This window comes from Papilio polytes, unplaced genomic scaffold (genome assembly GCF_000836215.1).
Source record: "Papilio polytes unplaced genomic scaffold, Ppol_1.0 DF821845.1, whole genome shotgun sequence".
In the NCBI taxonomy this organism is placed as follows: domain Eukaryota; kingdom Metazoa; phylum Arthropoda; class Insecta; order Lepidoptera; family Papilionidae; genus Papilio; species Papilio polytes.
In genome coordinates, this window is record NW_013527359.1 from 3,189,356 (window position 1) to 3,195,355 (window position 6,000).

The window sequence follows — 6,000 nt, forward strand, 5'->3', positions numbered from 1 at the left end:
GTCCGTGTGTTCTGAACTTTGTAGAAATATTATACTCGTAAAGTATGATTCAAAATTCTATGAATACAATTTGTAATGCAAATTAACTCTAGGCTCTTTATTATAATAATTAATAATTATACAGGCGCAAGATTTCCAAATAAAATAATTAAATTATTACACATATTAGCCATTATCTATTATTACTAATATTTCCATCCCTGCTAATGCTCATTATTCATTTTTATAAATAGGGATTTATTACTAAAAGTGGGCACTTACCAAAAAGACTTCGACACCAAAGTAATCATGTTGACAAATATATATCTTTCTTGTTTATTGGTGGCTTTGACAACACAATCAGGTAAAATTATCTTTAATTGTTATTTAAAAAAGTAAGGTTATCCATACATATAATAAAATAGGAGTGTCTGTTTGTAATATCAAAAGAAAAATTCCAGATTTCGGGAAGATGAATTTGCGTTGCTTATAATGAAAATCACATTTAAAAAATTTCTGTCTGTCTATGTGTCTGTTCGCAATCCGCGTTTGTTCCGGGTAACCTCCGAAATGGCTAGGCCGATTTCGACCGGACTTTCACTGAAGGGTAGCATACACGGGCGTGGACAAAGTCGCGGACAACAGCTAAAAATTATATACTTTTTAATAAATATTCAAGGTCAGTAATGATTTTTTTTACAGAAACGCCGACGTATCTTGACGGTGGCCTGAAATACCTTGCAAGAAAATTAAAAAAGGAAAACGTTGCACCCATTGCGCCCACAACTACATCGAGAAGTAAGATTCTAGAACGAATCAAGATACCGAAATCAGATTTAAAATATATACCAGTATCTAATGTGGAAAATGCTCCTGCACCAGAAATGACTGCATACAAATCCGTATCCCTTAAAGTATTATCATCTAATACTGTCAATACTTATACATCTCCAGAGCCAGAAATCAAAGAAACTTCTACAACTGAAATAACACCTGAATTTGAGTATTCATCTCCAAATAAGCTTAATGTTTTGCTCAAAAGACCTGCTGTCGTATCTACTACTGTTCCGTCTTTCGATGATGCATTTCCAATAAGTAAAGTACTACCAGTGGCTGTTACAAAGACAAGACAAAGATACCCTGAGATAGTCTATGCTGTTCCATTTGTTGAACAAGAAACAACCTCAACTACTTCAACTACTACTGCAACTATTCCTACAACAGAAGTTAGGACTGAACAACCAACAACCACTTCATCACCTGGATGTGTACATGGTGAAATATATCCAACGGATACTGGGAGTTGTGATCAATTCCTAATGTGTTACAAATCAGTTGTAGTGTTATTAATTTGCCCACAAGATATGGGCTTCAATTTCGAGACCAAACGATGTGATTGGGCGCAGTACGTTCCCGCTTGCAACCAAGGTAACCTGCAGTATACAAAATAAATTGATTGTTTTACATTGTAAGGCTGATTTTAACTTTTGGAATCTATTTCCAGGAACCTAAGAAAGTAACGAGAGCAATGGGAACTTGCATCATGTTATCTTTGATAATGAAAACAACGACGAAAAAGAACACGTTAATATGTTGTTAAATTATGATTGTATTGATTGTATGTATTGTAAAAATAAAGTATAAGATGATTTAACCATTTTAGTATTATTTCAAATACATAAGTATTCAATACACCTGTGATGAAAATTGTACTGATGATAATAATTATGTAGTTAGCCGTGCCAACTTGTCCTTATCCCTTATGGAGTGTCGGCACAGTACGTGCTGCTCTTCTGCAGCCGTCATATCTGAATCCACTCCTTTGTTAAGCATATCCTCTGTAGTTAGCCGTACATAAGTAATAAATGACTAGCTATCGCCTACGACTCCGTCCGCGTGGAAATAAAAAAAAACAAAAATAAGTAACCTATGTGTTTTCCAGACTACACTATCATCTACATCTCTTCTTTTTGTTTTTCTCCTAGAAGGCAGGGTATTTTTGAAAAAGTCTCCCCTCCTCGATACCAAAAAAGGGTTTAAGGAGCTTGAAGACAGTGTTTCAGTGCAGGCAGTAATTTAGTCATTTACTAACCGAATAAAATTGATATTTAGAATATTATTATCCTAAAATACGTGGTCTCATACATGGTTACATTAAACGTCATATCAGATGAAACGTCATGCAACCTTTAAACGAATATGGAAATTTCAAATTTCTTAATTTTAATAAATTCTGTATAATTTGTTGAGCTAATTTTTAAGTATCGTAAAATTTTTAATAAATCATTCATCACCATCTACCATACACGTCACTACTTAGGGCTCGGAACCTACCTAAAATCACAATACTTACTTCACCATTGGAACTTCGGGTAAATTATGTATACATATATGCAATTCGAAAATAATATTAAGACCCGTAGATTACAAGTTAAGTGCTTTATACACAGATTTACAGATTTATAGCCGTAGATTTTTTTTCATCCTCGAGCTTAGTTACTCATAAACGAGGTTTAGGCTAAGCGCCATCTGCGCTCGGCCAAATCAAGCTCGGTGAATCTGTAAATGTCTCTTTAAGAAAAACAGTGGCCATTCAGTCACAAAAAAAAATCCGTAAATGTTTTTGATGTTGTGTGGTACATCAAAAACATTTACAGACGGTGGACGATACTCTTATTGCAATATTACTGGAATTTTTAACGAACCCATGATGACGAAAAAGATTATATTGCAATGGAAATGTAGCACTAATCAATAAACAAATGGCTGTTTTGAAAAAACAATCTATGGTTTTAAAACAAAACTAATTTGAAATTAGAATTCTTAGTCAAACAAAATATATTTTGATTTAAAATGGCCAGTACTGCAGGACGGCATTTTAATAAGTACAATTACATGAATGTAAAGCCTGTTTCTACCAGTGAATTCTTATTAATCCAAGCTAACACACCAAAGCTAAAAAAAACCTTCTCAACTTATATCAACGTATAAAAATAATTTTACAGCTTGTACAAATTGTAGTTATTAACGACATATTATCGAAACTCATGGAATTCCTATGACGTAACGATTATGCTTAATGCATTATTTAATGTTCAATAATCGATTTTTATAAATAATTATTGCAACAAATTGCAATTTGTCAAATTGGTATAAATACAGTGTGAGTTGAAGACAATTCACAGTTCACATCCGAGCTTCACATCACTACAACAACAATCATGTTCAAGACAACGTTGTTTTCCGTTCTACTGCTGGCGGTGGCCTTACAATCTGGTAAGTTAAACTTTGTAAAAAATGTTGTACCTTTCCGTTGTCTAATTATCATCTTTATATTAAAATCTATTTGTTTATTTTTCCCAGTAAACGCTAAACCAGCGTGCGAGTGTGCGAGGGCGCCTCCGCCACCGTGCCAGCCGGCACCCGAGCCTTGTGTGGCGAAGCAGCCTTGTGTGGCAAAGCAGCCTTGTGTAGCGAAGCAGCCTTGCAACCCGTGTGTTACACCTGCGCCCGTCACCACGACCACAACGACCACAACAACAACAAAAAAGCCCGTAACGACAACTACTACTACGACTACGGCCGCTCCTATGGTGGGCTGCACGAATGGTGACATCTACCCCGAAAGCAGGGGCAGCTGCAACGAGTTCCTGATGTGCAATAACAAAGTGTACGTCCTGATGGTCTGCCCGGTGGGGCTCGGCTTCAACTACCAGACCAAGAGCTGTGACCGCTACGCCAACGTGCCTGCGTGTAGTGCACACTACTAAATAGCTCCTAATCAATTTGTATTAGTTGAATAAATTATTCTATAAAATATGTTTTGTTACTATTTTCGCGATCATACCTTTACAAATTTCTAATTGGATACAATTACAAAGCTTCAACCCAGTAGGTACTATATACTTAACATCATATTCCAGTAATTACGAAATGACTCATCACGAATATTCTTGAGAAAGATTTGTAATGTCATCGCCAAAATTTGTGTTACATTTGTACACCGTCCGGTAGGGGGACGTAAAGTACAACAAATCTCAAACAAACCTTATCAATCTAATCTTAATCATGGTCAGGTTCTCGCAACGTTATGCAAATATTTGTCATTGACCATCTGATTTTTCACTTAATTACAGGACCAATTTAATATATCTTCAGTTTAAGTTTAACAGCGAAGTAACTCGCTGCTTAAAAACATCGATTAAAGCTAACGAACCGATACGGAATTCACAAATTATGTGAATCGAATCAGTTTTGCAAAATCGATGTTTTCCATCAATTAACGTACGTCTTACTTCTTACTAGTATTATAAATGCGAAAGTTTAAATAGATGAGTGTCTGTTACTATCTTCAGATCACCGGCTCAAAGGATCTCGACAAATTTCGCATAGGTACATGTAGAGCACAATCTGTAAGAACAGATAGATTACTAATTTTATTGAAGGCATAGCAGCTATTCGTACAAACTTTAGACCCAAACTGAAGATCTTTAGAGGTTAAATTTAAAAAAAAAACCTGTTTAGCGCTCATCTACATAGTAATAGAAATCCATATGCAAAATATCGAGTCTGTATTTCATCAGCATCGTATCTCCTTCGTGAAAAATATTTCTAGATAGAGTTTACCCGCGTTTTGGATTTTTAGGGAAAGAATTTCGTAAACTCCTTTATTAGTAATAGAAATCTATGTGCAAAAAGTCCTATGACCAGTAGTTTCAGCTGTGCGTTGATATATTAGACAGTTTACTTTTTAAATCAGGGTTATTGGTAACTCGACATATTCCCTTTAAGAGGTGATAAAGGTGATTGTTTGCGATAATTTTAACTCCCACATATATTATACAAACTTTAATCATTTTGAGTTATCATGCTTTTGTTGAACTAATCGCGATGAACTTTAAGATAGAAGTAAAGAATACTCTGGAAGCCCCATAAGTTACTTCAGATCGCGGAAATAGTTACTGTTCCCGTGAGATATGTTAATTTTTCTTATTTATTAGATAATTTTGGTGTAAAACAAAGCGGAGTAACATATGAGATACGATTCATCCCTCAAATATCAGGTTCCCGAGGGATAAACTGTTTATTGTTTTTGCAGACGAAGTCACAGCCGACAGTTAGTACTGAATTAAATACAAGAAATGCCTTTAGATATCTTTAAATAAATAGGAAATAATTATTAAACTTTGAAAACCTTTGATGCCTAAACTATGCAACTTGTGATCATGATGAGTTGAATCGTCATGTTTTCGATCAAGGTATCAGAGATACTTCGTTGTACATATCTTTCCCGGATAGCTGATTATCTGATTTATGATATACATACTAGCTTTCGCCCGCGACTCCTTTCACATGGAATTAAAGAGCACAAAAGTAAGTAACCTATATGTTCTTCTAGACTATTCTCTACATCTATGCCAAATTTCATCAAGATCCTTTCACCAGTTTAGACTACAAACTATAACTAACATCGATCTATCTAAACTTTCGCAATTATAATATTAGTATTAGTATGATTAGATTACAGTTAGTTACTTCATTTGTAATTTTACAACCATAAAAAGGATTAAGAAGAATAATGTAACTAATTGGGTATTTAATTAGAAGCAGTGGAATCTATCTCGATAGCTCGGTAACTCAGGTAAGTAAAGAACTTTTTTACCAATGAACTACTATTCTAAGATCTTTCAAGTCTTATTAATCCAAGCTAACACACCAAAGCTACCTACTCAACTCATATGAACGTATCACATTATTGCAATATTTTACAGGTTGTACAAATTGAAATTATTAATTACATATTACCGAAACTCATGGAATTCCGAACACTTAACGATTATGATTAGTGCATTGTTAAATGTTTAATTATCGATTTCTATAAGTAATTATCGCAAAAAGTCAATTTGTGAAATTGGTATAAATACAGTCTGAGTTGAAGACAATTCACAGTTCACATCAGAGCTTCACATCACTACAACAACAATCATGTTCAAGACAACATTGTTTTCCGTTCTACTGCTG